The following is a 17,538-nucleotide window of genomic DNA, read 5'->3' as shown; positions in this document are numbered from 1 at the left end:
AGTCATTCTTTTTGTTGGTTCTTCTGCTGTTATTATTCGACTGTAGATCAGATTGGTCTGTATGTGGAACTGCAACTAAAATGAGTTCCACAACCTTGACTGTGGAATTTTTGCACTTTGTAAATGGGCCGCATCGCAACCTTTGGGGGGGACGCATTTGGCCCCTGGGACGCATGTTTGACACCCCTGCTGTAGACAGTTTAAAGGAACACAAAAAGGGGAAGGGGAGGAGGTGCAAAGGGACATAAAGCAGCACAGACAGGACAGCTTTGGCGCCTCCTTCGCTGGTGTGGGTTTAATCTTGCTGAATTTAAGATGTCAAGATGTGTCATTTCATCCTGAGCTATACCAGGTCCCAGAAGACTCGGTGGAGCTGACGGGCACCCTGTGCTCTTAAACCTGACTGATGGGATGACAAGGAATCTGGCTGGGGAGCCATTACACACACAACTATATAATAGCTCTATACGCCCCCTCCTTGTTTCTGTCTGACTGAATTTCAACCAATTGTTCTTCTGTCACTAACATTCTTTATGGTTACGATAAACTGGATGTTGCGAGCCCCAGTACAACGACATGACACAAATAAATTAAAGGGCAATAAGTTGTCTGAGGCCAAAAAAGTGAGCACACAGTGCAGGAGCTACAACAGTCGAAGAAATGATTTCACTCCCGACAGCTGGCAACCCTATGCGTTTTTTTTTTTGTTTTTTTTTTTGCCTCCGACATTGAATTATGGGTGAAATAAACAGAGCGGCAAAGAGGAGCCATATCAGAGAAATCAGTGTTTTATGACTGTTCTGTTTCCCTTCAAAGGAGGACTTTAACTTTGTTTTGCACTGATGGAAATGCAGCTGGCACACAACAAATCGGGTTAGGTGGCCAGAAACGCAGCGCGCTTTACACAAGCAAACAGGTTTGTTTGGTAATGAGCAGGGACGCAACGCTCAACCCATTTCATTACAGCGGTTCTAAAGCTGGGAAAGCTCAAGAGAAATAGCAACATAAATCTGATTGTTCTGACATAACATGAGGGTAAACAACTCAAACTGTTTCAAATGAAAAGGGGTCCTTTACAAATCTATCTCATGGATGTCACAAAAAAACAAACAAAAAAACAGCATCATCAGAAATCTAGGCCAATTCTCCATACTTGATTTGATCGAGTTCAAATAATTACAGGTTAACTTGCAATACAGTCTTATCACACTATTTTCCCTCCAATAACAACAAAACACAATATCAAAAATATATCACAAATAAATAATCTATGGCACATCATTAACCAAAAACAGACAATGTGCACATGAATGTATATTTTTCATTAGCAGTGAACTCAATTTCTATTCCATTATTACTGAAGAAGGAGAAAAGTTCCAGAATAAAACATGGTACAGGGAAGGGCTGGGCGATAAAATGACAATGATATATATCCCGATATAACTTTTCCTTGATAGACACAGGAGACATGCTCGATACAATTTCAATAGAATTCATTCGTTCATGTTTTGACAGATGTAAGAACAGCCAATCATAATTAAGCAGCGCCGCACTGAGCCAATCACGCTAGAGCCATGTCGAGTTCGGCTGATGCCCACAGTACAGGTGTAAGAGCAGCCACAGCACACACACTAATGTTTGGGCTAAAGCGGGAGGTAGGGAGTGTTCCCTCAAGACAAAATATGACCAAGAACGCGGGCAACTGGGTTACTGAAAAGTGGGGTGCGAACCATTTGGGTTCCGGCGTACAACAGAGGCATAGAAGCCGGGAGTCGGACGTTCAAAGCATGTTATTTCACTTTTGGTTTTTGGCACAGAGATATAACGGCTCGGGGTGGGGCACGCCTACTGCAATACTAATACACGCAAACCATACGGCCACTATAACTGAAACTTAAGACGCTTATAAGGACAGGGGGCAATAAATCTTAAAATGGGGGGCCGGGGGGACATGAATAAAGCGGAGGGGGGATAATTCTAAGAGCGGGGAGGGGACTTCTCTGTAAGTACTGTGATGTACCTATTTCTTTCTTTCTCTCTCCCTGATGCCTTCACAACTAACTTATGAGTTATTAACGGGAAACATGGACTCTATGCACAGCCCACTACTTCCTGAACTTCAGGTGGGTCCTTTATTTCCTGTCTTTCATTATTGGACACACTGATTAATCCAGGTGTGCCTAACTAATCAGTAGTCACAACAAGAAGCAGCAGACACACCTGGATTAATCAGTGTGTCCAATAATGAAAGACAGGAATAAAGGACCCACCTGAAGTTCAGGAAGTAGTGGAGCTGTGCATAGAGTCCATTAAGCTGACAAAAAATAGTGATTTGATTTATATCATGATACCTATCAATATCGTCTGATATGAAAAAAAATGATCATGATATGATTATTTTTCCAAATCACCCAGCCCTCGTACAGGGTTTCCCCAACTGTTATGAGGATTAGGTGCAGCACTTCAGAGATTTTGGTTCCCTTCTAAACTAGCGGCGGGTAATTTGGCAAAAATATCACATCACAATTATTAAAAATAAAATCACAATCTTGATTTTATCACAATTCTTTACACTGATCTTTGAGACGAATTTGCCAGTTTCTGAACAGTCCAACCAAATAATTTCCCAATGAAAACACAGCCCTAAATGAAAAGAATAATTTAGCCCAAAGAATAGGGCTGTAGAAAATATCGGTTCTGCAATATATTGTGATATTTAACTTCACGATACTGTATCGATATTAAAAAGTACTGTATTGATATTTTTGGGTATTTGTTCAAATGCAGATCTGGTGGAGATTAATTTTTGTTTTTCCTTCTTGTTTATATTTATTTATAATTTAACACAGCTTTATTAAATGATGTTTATTTGAAGCATCCTAAAAGCACGTTTTACTGTCTGAGAGGCAGATTTTAGTTCCTTTGGAAACTAGAAGAAGTAGATTTTTTTGTGATATAGCATTAGATCCTGTACTGATCAAATAAAAATGTGTTTAGAATTTGTACATATTTCTGGTGTAACTAAATTCTACCAGGAAATAATCTTAAAAAACAAATCAAAAACAAAAAATAGCTTTTTTTAACAATATTGTGATATATCATGATATAGTCGTATCATGATCCTAGTATTGTGATTTGTATCGTATCACCAGATTCTTGCCGATACACAGCCCTACCAAAGAACCTTCCAGAATATTTATAATTTAGTTTGTGCAGTTTGGCCAACATGTGCCAAAAACATAAACATACTAAAATGAAAACAACACCACTCTGATTAAGTGCACTCTTGAACATATAAACTAAATTGCACTTGGTTTTTGAGGTAGCTTTCAATAACATGAAATGTTAAAAAAAAAAAAAAAAAAAAAAAAACACAGAAGGGAACAGAACAAAATATCAATGAAGAAATGCCTGTTTCCATAATCTTCCAGGCTTACAGAACAGGTGGCTGTAGCTCTGGTTTTTCAACTGGTAATCAGTGTATTGGGTGGTCTGGGATGGAGGAAGAAGTCTTCCAGCAGTTGACCCTCACACTGTTTGGGATGCTGTCTCTTCAGCTGTGTGAACAGGTTTGTAGTGTTGGTATGCATTATTCTAAGAGTAGACTGCGTATGTGGAGGACATGGAGGACGTCCATAAAAAAGGGGAAAACCCGATCCTACAAGCAATAATTTCACTGCTCCGAAAATATTACTTTCTAGTGAAATGCTTCATTTTTACCCAACTTTGTTTGTACAATGGTATTTTGCAAAGACAATAAAGCTTCCTCTATTCTAACTTTCTGAGAGTACGAGGTTTGAGCTTCACATTTTTGTAAAAGACTTTCAGTAGCTTAAGGGTGAGTACCTTGCATCCTTAAACTTTTCCAAAACATGACAACTTTACTAAATTCCCAGTTTTTATCCAGTTCTTCCTGACCATTGGAAACCTTATGTAATCGTCATCTGAAATGCAATCTTTGAAACATCTAATCCACTCAATCTTCCCTGTAATCTTTGTCAAGTTCTTTTGTCATAAAACACAAAGTACTCCCAAACACTTTCAATTGTTTTGTATGCCAATGGTTCAACTCTAGATGCAAATATGTACAGAATTAAACTGTTCTATCATCTGCCTACCTGAGTTGAAGCATCTTATGTCTGCACCTTAAACAGCATGTGAACAGTAACAATGAGCATGTCGTTGCATAACAAACGAACAGCTACAAGGTCAAAGGCTCAGTACTTCTGCATGTGATCGTTGTGCTGGATAAATACTAGAGAACACTCACCTTCACTCCAACTGCAACATCACTGATGCTGAAAGAGGGAAAAGGCACAATTTTAACAAAATTTCAAAAGGTGTTAATATTAAGTCATTTATTTCCAGTACTACAAAACAACAGACGTTTTATACATGCAAATTAATATCTTCAGAAGAGCTTGTGACAAAAGGGGAGAAAAATTACATTTTGAGACAAAAAAAACTACACTTGCAGTAATTAATTCCCCAAATACAGTGATTATTGTTGTATTACTTAATTTCCCTCAGGATCTATCTTTGAAGCTTTTAAATCGCCGTTATTGCCTCTTAATACCACTACTGTAAACAGTTTTGCTCTTCACTTTAGTGCTTAAGAATATATGTGTTTGGGCTACACATAATTCCACATGCATGTTCTATGTCTGTATAGCACAGGTGTCAAACATGCGGCCCAGGGCCAAATCCAGCCTGCCAAAGGGTCCAGTCTGGCCCCTGGGATGAATTTGTGAAATGCAAAAATTACACTGAAGATATTAATCATTTCAGTTCAGGGACCACAAACAGACCACTTTCATCTCCAATGGGTCAGATCAGTAAAACACTATCATAATAACCTATAAATAATCACAACTCCCAAATGTTTCCCTTTGTAAATGTAAACATTTTCATGTCATTTTACTGTATTACACTAAAACAAACTAAATTTTTCACAAAAACACAACCTCAACAAATATGAACATTTTGAAATGTCTGAAGTGTAATTTTAACAATATTCTGCCTGTTACTAAATGTTTTGTGTATTTGTTGATCCACTGTGATCTGTATGTTATCATTTACACATTTTTCACAATTACAACTGAAACATAATATTGTTAAAATTGCACTTAAGTTTTCTTAAGAAATTTTCATTTGTTCATGTTATTCACATTGTTTTAAAGCACAGGTGTCAAACATGCAGCCCATGGGCCAAAACCGGCCCTCCAAAGGTTCCATTCTGGCCTGCGGCATGATTTTATGGAGTGCAAAAATGACACTGAAGATCTGAACAGTCAAAGGCGTTGAACTGGTTTGAGCCCAGTGTGATCTAAAGTAAAAAAATAGTCTAATAACCCTGACAATAAAATGTGAACAACCTGAAAATTAAGCACAATTTTAACAATATTCTGTTACTAAATGTTTTGTGGATTTGTAAATCCGATTTGTAAGTTGTGTTAATAAGTTGACACACAATATTGTAGACTTTCTTATTTAAGTTACACATTCCAAACATTAAAATTTCAACAATATTATGTTTGTGTAACATTGTGTGTAATGCACATGTACAAGTGATAAGTTGAGGCATAATATTGTTAAAATTTATCTTATTTTTCTTAAGAAATTTAATTTTTTTCTGGTTATTCACAGCTTTTTGGTGAAAAGATAGTTTGTAAATGTAAGATTCTCATAATTTAATGTTTTGATTGTACTAAAATGAAGAGAATAACTTGGAGTTGTCATTATTTATAGGTTTTTATGCTATTATTTTATGGTTTGGCCCGCTTGAGATTGAATTAGGCTGAATGTGGAACCTGAGCTAAAATGAGTTTGACACCCTTGGTTTAAAGGATAGTTGGTAAATGTAAACATTTTCATTGCATAATTTTACTTTTTTTTCACTCTAAAACAGAGGAAAGTTTGGAGTTGACATTATTTATATGTTATTATTTAACTGGTCTGGCCCATTTCAGATCAAATATCACTTAATGTGGCCCCTGAACTAAAATGAGTTTGACACCCCTGCTTATAGCCTCTCTGCACCCATGTCTACCTTATACTGCAACATGCTGTCATGTTGTTAGTAGGGGTGTAAGAAAATATTGGTTCTGCAATATGCGATATTTCATTTCACAATACTGTATTGATATTAAAAAGTACTGTATGGCTATTTTTAGGTATTTATTCAAATGCAGATATTGTGGAGGTTCATTTTTGTTTATTAGTGCTGGGCAGTGATTAAAATTTTTAGTTGCAATTAATCACGTGGATTTCTGTGACTAATCATGATTAATCACAGTTATATTGGGGGGGGATTTTCCCATTCAAGTTAGCATCGAGCTTGCAATCTTTTTCCCCGTCATTTAAATGTATAATGCTATGTAAATGTACTAGGCAATGAACATAACTGAGAAATATTTTGTATGTATGTTTCAGTTTTACAGTGAGTCTCAAGTAAAAGATTTGGAGAGAAGTTTTCGGTGTCCGGCTTTTCTTGGGAAACCTGTTGTCTATCTGTCGAGCTAATGGCTACACGCACACAAGCAGGGGCAGAATAATGTGAGTTATAATAAAACCGCATTCAAATTGAGATTAAAAAAATTGTCGGCGTTATTTAATGAATGTGTTAAAGTGGTAATAACGTGTTAACTTGCCCAGCCCTAGTTTATATTTTATTTATTACTTAACACTCTTCTATTAAACAATGTTAGTTCCTTTGTTGGGATCGAACAAAAATAATGTTCTTATGTTAGTTCTGAACTAATAGAATATGAGCATTTGAACAGGATCTTAAACTGTAATGTCTGTAAAACAGAATTTCAGTTTGAACACAGGAACATTTTGTGACAGAACATTAGATCCTGTTGGGATCCAATAAAAATGTGTTTAGTATTTGTGCAGATTTCTGGTGTAATTCTGTCCTTCCAGGAAATAATTTTTAAAAAAGTAACAAAACCAGTAAAACTTGCCTTTTTAACAGTATTGTGATATATCGTATCGTGATCCTAGTATTGTGATTTGTATCGTATCACCAGATTCTTGTCAACACACACCCTACTTAATACCACTACTGTAAACAGTTTTTGCTCTTCACTTTAGTGCTTAAGATTATACGTGTTTGGGCTTCTTGTAATAAATCCACATGCATGTTCTATGTCTGTATAGCCTCTCTGCACCCATGTCTACCTTATACTGCGACATGCCGTCATGTTGTTAGTAATATCCATTTCCCCAAGGGGCTCATTTACGATTCGTCACAGAAATCCTGCTTCATTCAAACCTAATGCATGGTCACCTCGCAGTCTATGAATGACACACCCTACTGGACTCAACTGCCACACACCAGCTCTAAACAACTGTTTTTAATGCAACAGTATCAGTGTTTGTACTACTGCTGCTAATAGTGCATCGTGCCGTTTCATAACAAAATTGTCCCTTCAGCCATGCGAGCAAACATTCAGTGTCTTTTCTTCTCAAAGGAGCGCACATTAAACGTTCATGGAGGCTTCACAGTATGTACACTGTGGCCGTCTGCTGGGCTAAAGCTAATTAGCGATAGCACAAAGGCACAATAACACAGTTAGCTACCATAGCTCTTCGATAAACTTACTAGCTGTGATATGTGTAGCGTCAGGAAGTGTAAACGCAGACGACCAAAGGGAGAATCTGAACACTTCTCATATCGACACCGTCACTCGCTTTGACTGTCTTTTAAATAACTAACATCACAGGTCATAATTACATCCGTTAACAACCAGTAGGCTTCTGCTAAGTTATGCTAGCAAGCTAACGGTAGGCACTTCCTTAACGGCAGAGCGCGTGGCTATGGAAACCCGTTCACACGAGCGCACGCACTCCTTTGATTTTCCCATACACGCCTCGTGCTCCGCGTTATCTGAACATAATATCAAAGAGACGCATTTATTACTGATGATCAAAAAGCTTACCCGTCCATTTCTGTAGGAATTGATCAGTCGTCCGCTTTCGGTCTTGTTTTCTCTCCAGTTTTACACTTAACTGCGCACGCACCACATACACACGACAGCAAAATGGAGGCGGTGTGTTGAAGTCGCGAGACGACGCAATGGCGGAAGTGGGCGGAAAAGAACGAAGCCGAGCCGAGCGTTTTTGAGCGCGAAGCCTGTAAACCAGGGGCGTCAAACAGGCGTCCCGGGGCCAAATGACCCCCCCCCCCCCCCAAAGGCTCCAATCTACGGTGGCCCAGAGGTGCAACAGCCCAAAAACTTATCCACTATAAGAAAGAAAAGAGAATACACCAAAAAAATTATCCACTATAATAATAAAAAAAAAAACAGCCCAACAAATTATCCACTATAAGAAAAAAGACAACAGCCCAAAAAATTATCCACTATAAGAAAAAAAGAGAACAGCCCAAAAAATTATCCACTATAAGAAAGAAAAGAGAATAGACCAAAACAATTGTCCACCATAAGAAAAAAAACAACAGCCCAAAAATTATCCACTATAAGAAAAAAGAAAACAGCCCAAAAAAAATTATCCACGATAAGAAAAAAAGAGAACAGCCCAAGAACGAAATAAGAAAGAAAAGAGAAAGAAAAGAGAATAGACCAAAAAAAATTATCCACTATATATTTTTAAAATAACTTTATTTTTAGCGTACCGACTTCCACTTCTGGTGGGTTGCTTCGTTAGCATTAGCCACTTTACCTGAAGGCCTTAAGGCGGCCTTACACTGTATGAGTTTAGAGACGATTTCTCACTGGTGCGACTCTTTCTGGGATCGGGCCCGATGTGCCTCTAATGGTGTGTGGTGCTTGGTGCAGTGTACATGGGGTAAAGAGAAGCGATTAGCACCTCACCACCACCTCACCACCAGCAATCGTGTGTTCGCAAGGAAAACGGAGCTGTTTGAAATCCTGCTCGCTCCTCATGAGTGTATCGCATTGTTAAAGCAGTGCCATGAACCGATGGGCCTCAAATTCTCACACTGTGCATGCGCTAACACAGACGCGTACAGTAGCGTACAAGCTAACAGTAGCTGGCTATAGGTCTAGTGCAGTTTAGCTTTTGCATCTTCCCTCTGGTTCCCTTTGCTGTAGGACTGACAGCCCATACTGTCCACATCTGGACAACCAGTTCCTGCACCAAACACATCGTTGTCTTTTCTTCTTTTTTGATTCCCCGCAGATAATGGCACATATTACCAAAGCAGCTCGTTGGTTTTTGTTTAGCACTACCATTTCGTGGCTCACACCAATACACAATCGTCTATGCACTTTTATGGATTCCTTGGTATTTTAACGTTATATTTCCGGATACAACACTGGAACGTGTGGTGCATCCTCTGGTGTATGGTCCTACAGTGTGGTGTATCCTCTGGTGTGTGGTCCTACAGTGTGGTGTATCCTCTGGTGTGTGGTCCTACAGTGTGGTGTATCCTCTGGTGTGTGGTCCTACAGTGTGGTGTATCCTCTGGTGTGTGGTCCTACAGTGTGGTGTATCCTCTGGTGTATGGTCCTACAGTGTGGTGCATCCTGTGGTGTATGGTCCTACAGTGTGGTGCGTCCTCTGGTGTATGGTCCTACAGTGTGGTGCGTCCTCTGGTGTATGGTCCTACAGTGGGTGCGTCCTAGGGTATGGTCCTACAGTGTGGTGCGTCCTCTGGTGTATCTGCTACAGTGTGAGCAGTCCGGTCGCATACGAGCGTCGGTCCGTACAGTGTGAGAACAGGAATCGTGAGCCTGACTGTACGACTGATTCGCACAGTTTGAGATGGAGCTGCGTGCAACAATCGAAATAATCGCACAGTGTATGGACGCCTTTAGTTGTAGTTCAGTGGTCTCTTTTCTCTTCTTCTCTGTGGTCGTATTCAAATAAATCCCAGACAGGACTCTGCTGCTTTAGTCTCCATGTTTCCAGGTAGAGTGGGGACCAGAAGACGACTGGAAACCACAGTGAACACAAGTGACGGAGCAAAAAGTGTCGTATGGAGACAGCACAGAAAACTGATGGAGGGAAATAAATTGATTTCGTATCAATCCGACATTGACAAAGACCGCAGGTGTCAAACATGCGGCCCAGGGGCCCAAATGTGGCCCCCTCACCAAAGGTTCCATTCCGGCCCTGCAGGATGAAAGTGCAAAAATGAACCACTGTTATGGCGCTAGTACAGGCACAGAATCCAAATGCAGAACTCAGAGTCAAAATGTAAAGTTCAAAAGATTTATTAGTCACACACAGGTGTAAGACAAATATAAATGACAAAATCTTGAGGATAATGGGTGGTAATTTCCTCTTTGAATCAGTCCTCCGGACCGAGAACGGCAACCCGTCTCCCCGTGTGGTTAGCGGGGTCTTTTTCCCGACTGGGGAAAAGCAAAGGGAGGTCAGGGACGGAAACAGGTCATACACAGGTAAGCTATTAATCAGGCGACAGGACATAAGGGAAAGGCAAAAACTCACGTACCGAAAGTCAGGCAAGGCGATCAGAACCAGGAATCAGATGAGGCAGAAAACCGACAGGGAGCAGGCAGTAGGCAAAAACCGGGTAAGCAAAAACGGGTCAAAAACAGGAATCCAAAAACAGACAGACAAGATCAGAACGCTGGTAAGTACTGCAAGAGTAACAAACTGGCGAGTGACAGGGGGAAGAGACAGGGTTTAAATACACAAAAGGGAGGGAAGACAACTAGACACAGGTGGAGCAAATTAGGGCGGAGACAGGTAATCAGGTGAAAGGTAAGAACGATCAGGGAACAGGAAGTAAAGACGACAGACAAGACACATGAGGGGAAACTTAACAAAATAAAACAGGAAGTGACAAACAAACATAAAAGACAGACAAAACCAGACTAACGTCTGGCTGCCGGCATGACAGAACCCCCCCTCCTAGGGACGGCACCAGACGGACCAGGGACATCAGGATGGCGTTGATGGAACTCTTGGATCAGGTCAGGGTCCAAAATGAAGGAGGCCGGCACCCAGGAACGTTCTTCAGGTCCATACCCTTCCCAATCCACAAGGTACTGGAAGCCCCTCCCCCGGCGACGAGCTGCCATCAGTTGCCGAACCGTGTAGGCTGGGTCACCCTCAATAAGGCGTGGTGGTGGTGGAGGTTGGGTAGGCGGGACCAGGCGACTCTCCTTAACAGGTTTGACTTGGCTCACGTGAAAAGTGGGATGTATCCTCATAGACCTTGGCAATTTCAAACGTACAGAAACAGGATTAATAACCTTCGAGATAGGGAATGGGCCTACAAACCTGGGTGCCAGTTTGCGACTTTCCATCCTCAGAGGAAGGTTCCTGGCCGACAACCAGACCCGCTGATCCGGATGGTAGACGGGTGCAGAGATCCTATGGCGGTCCGCCGTGGTCTTGTACTGGGCCGACGCCTTCACCAGAGCCTGTCTGGCCCGAGTCCAGGTCCTCTTGCATCTATGGATCAGGGCCAAAGCCGAAGGAACGCCCACCTCCTTCTCCAATGAAGGAAACAGAGGAGGCTGATAACCACTACACTACGTGAAAAGGAGACAATCCGGATGAAGCACTGGGTAGAGAGTTGTGAGCAAACTCCACCCACAACAGATGACGGCTCCAGGAGGCGGGGTTTTGGGAAGCCAACACACGGAGTCCCACCTCCAGGACCTGGTTAAGTCTCTCAGTTTGGCCGTTGGTCTGCGGGTGAAAACCAGAGGACAGACTGACAGAGGCACCAATGAGAGAAGAAAAAGCCTTCCAAAATCTAGCAATAAACTGAGGTCCCCTATCGGAAACAATGTCTTTTGGGAAACCATGAAGTCGACACACATGTTGCAACAGCGCCTCCGCAGTCTCCTTAGCAGACGGGAGTTTAGGTAGGGGAATGAAATGCACCATTTTAGAAAATCGGTCCACCACCGTGAGTACGGTCGTGTTACCATTAGACAGGGGAAGACCAGTAACAAAATCCAGGGCGATGTCCGACCAGGGTCTCTTAGGGACAGGTAGCGGATGCAGCTGCCCCCATCGGCGCTTTGTTAGAAGCCTTACAAGCAGCACAGACAGGACATGCGGCCACATATTCACTCACGTCCCTCTCCATGGCGGGCCACCAAAAACGTTGCCTGATCAGAAACAGGGTTCTCCTCACATCCGGGTGGGCACGCCATCTTAGAAGTGTGGCCCCAATGGATCACCTGGGAACGGAGATGAGGAGGAACAAACAGACGGTCTGGCGGTACGCCATCCGGAACATCACAGTCATTAAGGGCCTCAGTGACCATCCTCTCTACGCCCCACTGAAAGGCCCCCACCACACAAGAGCTAGGCAAAATAGTTTCAGGCTCAGAGACAGGCTTTTCAGGGGAGAAAACTCTGGACAGGGCGTCAGGCTTACCATTCTTGGAACCCGGACGGTAGGATAGGGTGAAGTTGAAACGTGTGAAAAACAATGCCCACCTGGCCTGACGGGAGTTGAGACGTTTAGCCGAACGTAGGTACTCCAGGTTTTTATGATCTGTCCAGATCAGAAACGGAACTTCTGTCCCCTCCAGCCAGTGTCGCCATTCCTCCAATGCCACCTTAATGGCCAACAGTTCACGATTGCCTATGTCATAGTTCATCTCAGCTTGCGACAGTCTCCTTGACAAATACGCGCAGGGATGGAGCCTATTGTCGGCTGGCGAGCGCTGGGAGATGACAGCCCCCACTCCCAAATCAGAAGCATCGACTTCCACCACAAACTGCAGAGCAGGGTCTGGAACAGACAGAATGGGAGCAGAGGAGAACGCCACCTTAAGGCGGTTAAACGCCCTGTCAGCCTCAGGGCTCCACCTGAATACAGACTTAGAAGAGGTGAGAGAATGCAGGGGGGCAGCCACACTGCTGAACCCCCGGATAAACTTTCTATAAAAGTTAGCGAAACCCAGGAATCTCTGAACGTCTCTCCGAGAAGATGGTGTTGGCCATTCTCTCACTGCACTAACCTTTTCAGGGTCCATCTGGACACTCCCCTCAGAAATGATGAAACCCAAAAATGAGACCGTAGGTTGGTGGAACTCGCATTTTTCAGCTTTGACATACAGTTGGTTGCAGAGGAGCCTCTGGAGCACCTGTCGCACATGCTGAACATGCGTGCTCTCATCTGGGGAGAAAATTAATATGTCGTCCAGATAGACAAATACAAAAACATTTAGCATATCCCTGAGGACATCGTTAACGAGGGCCTGGAAGACAGCAGGGGCATTGGTCAGACCGAAAGGCATCACCAGATACTCGTAGTGACCACTGGGAGTGTTAAAAAGCTGTTTTCCACTCATCTCCTTCTCTGATTCTAACCAAGTGATAGGCATTACGAAGATCCAACTTAGTAAACACTTTAGCCCCATGCAAAAGTTCAAAAGCTGAGGACATCAGCGGTAACGGGTACCGGTTGCGGATAGTGATGTCATTAAGTCCCCGATAATCTATACACGGCCTTAGTGATTTATCCTTTTTGTCTACAAAAAAGAAACCCGCCCCTGCAGGAGATGAAGAGGGTCTGATTAACCCGGCTGCCAGAGACTCGTCAATGTACTTTTTCATAGCTAAATTTTCTGGCCCAGATAGAGAATATAATCTCCCCTTAGGTGGAGACGTACCAGGACGTAGTTCTATGGCGCAGTCATACGAACGGTGAGGAGGTAAGGCCGTAGCCTTAGACTTACTAAACACCTCCTTTAAATCATGGTAACACGGGGGAACCTTCTCCAGTGCTGGAAAGTCCTTATCCTCCCCTACCGGAACACTAACCGGGGGCCACGGAGATCTGTGGAGTCTTGGGTGAGTATACAGGTAATTTAATATATTTACAACGAGTCTCACAGTCTTTACCCAAGACTGAACCTCCCCAGTGCCCCAATCAATAAATGGCTCGTGAATCTGTAACCACGGATAACCCAGAATTAGTGGCTGGGACTCCGACTCATAAATGTGAAAGTTAACGCTCTCAGTGTGTCCATCAGTGAACTGAACGGAGACTGGCTCGGTACAATGGGTTATCCGGCAAATCACGTGGCCATCCAGGGCCCGGGCCTCCAACGGACGCTGGATCGGAATCGACCCAAGTCCCAACTTCTGTACCAGGCTCTGGTCCATTAAATTAGCGTCGGACCCGGAATCGATCAGTACGGGGTGCTGGAGAGACAAAGAATCAGAGCAGAGGAGAACCACAGGAAACGGACGAGAAACAGTGGATAAACAAACAGTTCTGCTCAACAGCGACCCCTCACTTGTCTTGCCATCAGGCTTAAGTGGGCAATTACATACCCTATGTCCCCCTTGTCCACAGTACAGACAGAGACCCTCGGTCAGGCGACGTCGGCGTTCTTCAGCTGAGATGTGGGTCTGGCCTGAGTTGCATGGGTTCCTCCTTCCCACCGTCTGTCTCAGTAACCGGGAGTCGAACCACCTCCCGAACGGGCCCCTTGCCAGACGAAGAGCGAACCACAGACTCATCTGTCTGCCAAACAGACTCCTGATCAGCGACCCGGATGGCCTCGGCGATGACGTCATCCAGGGAGTGGAGCTGTTGACGGAGCGCCATCTCACGGCCCACGGAGCGGCTTAGCCCGGTCAAAAAGGCGGTGATCAGGGCCTGGTTGTTCCACCCTGATTCAACCGCTAGGGAACGAAAAACACTCACATACTGCCTGATAGACTGATCTCCCTGTCTCAGCCTCATAAGCTGATGACCAGCGAATTGTCCCCGAACCGGGTGGTCGTAGACCCTTTTGAGTTCAGTCACTAGGGAGGAAAATGACTGAACTGCTGGGGAATTCTGCTCAAAGAGCACGTTGAAATAACTCAGAGGGGGACCCTCTAACAGACTGGCCACATAGGCGATCTTAACAGAATCTTTAGAAAACGAATGGGTTGAGAATCAAAAATAAGCTGGAGCTGGGTGAAAAAATCCCGACAGGTATCTGGATTACCTGAGTACTTGGACGGTGCCGGAATGTGAGGTTCGGCCGAGTCCCAAACAGGAGGACTGGTAGCCTGGTTCTCGCCTGACACAGCCGCAGCCGCAGCCTGGGTACGGGTGAGCTGGGAGACCTGCGTGGCTAACAGAGTCATCCTATCCACCAGGGAGTGTAGCATCTTTTCATGTCCTCCCAACCTGTGCCCCTGGGACTGGATAGCCTCCTTGACCTGATTGAGTTCTGCTGGATTCATAATGTGGCCAGTTTGTACTGTTATGGCGCTAGTACAGGCACAGAATCCAAATGCTGAACTCAGAGTCAAAATGTAAAGTTCAAAAGATTTATTAGTCCCACACAGGTGTAAGACAAATATAAATGACAAAATCTTGAGGATAATGGGTGGTAATTTCCTCTTCGAATCAGTCCTCCGGACCGAGAACGGCAACCCGTCTCCCCGTGTGGTTAGCGGGGTCTTTTTCCCGACTGTGGAAAAGCAAAGGGAGGTCAGGGACGGAAACAGGTCATACACAGGTAAGCTATTAATCAGGCGACAGGACATAAGGGAAAGGCAAAAACTCACGTACCGAAAGTCAGGCAAGGCGATCAGAACCAGGAATCAGATGAGGCAGAAAAACCGACAGGGAGCAGGCAGTAGGCAAAAACCGGGTAAGCAAAAACGGGTCAAAAACAGGAATCCAAAAACAGACAGACAAGATCAGAACGCTGGTAAGTACTGCAAGAGTAACAAACTGGCGACTGACAGGGGGAAGAGACAGGGTTTAAATACACAAAAGGGAGGGAAGACAACTAGACACAGGTGGAGCAAATTAGGGCGGAGACAGGTAATCAGGTGAAAGGTAAGAACGATCAGGGAACAGGAAGTAAAGACGACAGACAAGACACATGAGGGGAAACTTAACAAAATAAAACAGGAAGTGACAAACAAACATAAAAGACAGGCAAAACCAGACTAACGTCTGGCTGCCGGCATGACAACCTGAACAGTCCAGGTTGAACAAATCCTTTTGGTTCAGGTTCCACATACAGACACATGTGATCTACAGTTAAAAAAACAACAACACAATAACCCATAAATAATGATAACGACAAATTTACTTGGTGAAAAATTATGTGGAAAAAATTTCAGTGAAAAAAAAAAAACTGAAAATATTGACATTTACAAAACTATTCTTTCACAATAAAATACAAATAAATACATAAATAAAAACAAGATGAACAACCTGAAATGTGCAATTGTAACAATATTCTGTCTGTTCCTAAATGTTTGGTGCATTTATGGATCCACTGGGATCTGCAGTTGTGTTCAGAATAATGGATGGAATATTGGAGAAATTGTTCAAGTTTTATTTCCAAACTCCAAAATTTTCACAATATTCTGCCTGTTCCCAAATGTTTATGGAACACTGTGTGTAAATGTACATGTAGAAATAATAAGTCCAGGCAGAATATTGTTAAAATTGCACAAAATTTTCAAATGAAATTTCTGTCTTGTTTTTTTTTTCAGGTTATTCACATCTGTTTTGTAAAATGTAAATATTTTCATAACTGGGTTTTTTTTGTACTAAAACAATAAGAAAATTTGGATTTGTCATTATTTATAGGTTATTAAGTCATTATTTTACTGGTTCTGGCCCACTGCAGATCAAACTGGGCTGAATATGGAACTGAACCAAAATGAGTTGGACAGTCCCGACAAAGACGAAAACGAAGGGAATTTTATCCATAATTTTTATACGTTTTAGTTTTGTAAACACACAATACAGTTTCATTTAGTAATGTTTTTTTCTTTTAATTATAGTTTTTATTTATTTCAGTTAACAAAAATGTTTTTTCAATTCTAGTTTTCATCATTTCGTTAGTTTTCGTTAACGATAATAACCCTGGTAGGCACCAGTTGAAACTCGGCTCTAATGATTAGGGCTGTGTATCAGCAAGAATCTGGCGATACGATACAAATCACAATACTAGGATCACAATACAATATATCACTATATATCAATACACTGTTAAACGGCAATTTTAAATTGGTTTTGTTTCTTTTTTAAATGATTTCCTGGAAGAATTGAATTCCAGCAGAAATCTGCACAAATACTAAACACATTTTTATTTGATCCCAACAGGATCTAATGTTCTATCACCAAATGTTCAAACTGTGTTCAAACTGAAATTCTGTTTTCCAGACATTCCAGTTTCAGATCCTGTTCAAATGTTCAGATTCTATTAGTTGACAACTAGCATCAGAACAGGATTTGAGTTCAATCCCAACAAAGGAATGAACATTGAATAAAAGAGTGTGAAATAAGACTAAATACAATATTAAAAAAAAAAAAAAAGAAAAAGTAAAATGAACCTCCACAATATCTGCATTTGAATAAATACCTAAAAACATCCATACAGTACTGTTTAATATCGATACAGTATTGTGAAATGAAATATTGCGATATATTGCAGAACCGATATTTTCTTTCAGCCCTAGTTTTCGTTAGTTTTGTAAACACACAATACAGTTTCAGTTAATTATGTTTTTTTTTCTTTTAATTATAGTTTTTATTTCAGTTAACAAAAGTGTTTTTTCCATTCTAGTTTTCGTCATTTCCTTAGT

The sequence above is a fragment of the Sphaeramia orbicularis genome, chromosome 20 (assembly GCF_902148855.1).
Source record: "Sphaeramia orbicularis chromosome 20, fSphaOr1.1, whole genome shotgun sequence".
NCBI lineage: Eukaryota > Metazoa > Chordata > Actinopteri > Kurtiformes > Apogonidae > Sphaeramia > Sphaeramia orbicularis.
This window is presented reverse-complemented; position numbering follows the sequence as displayed.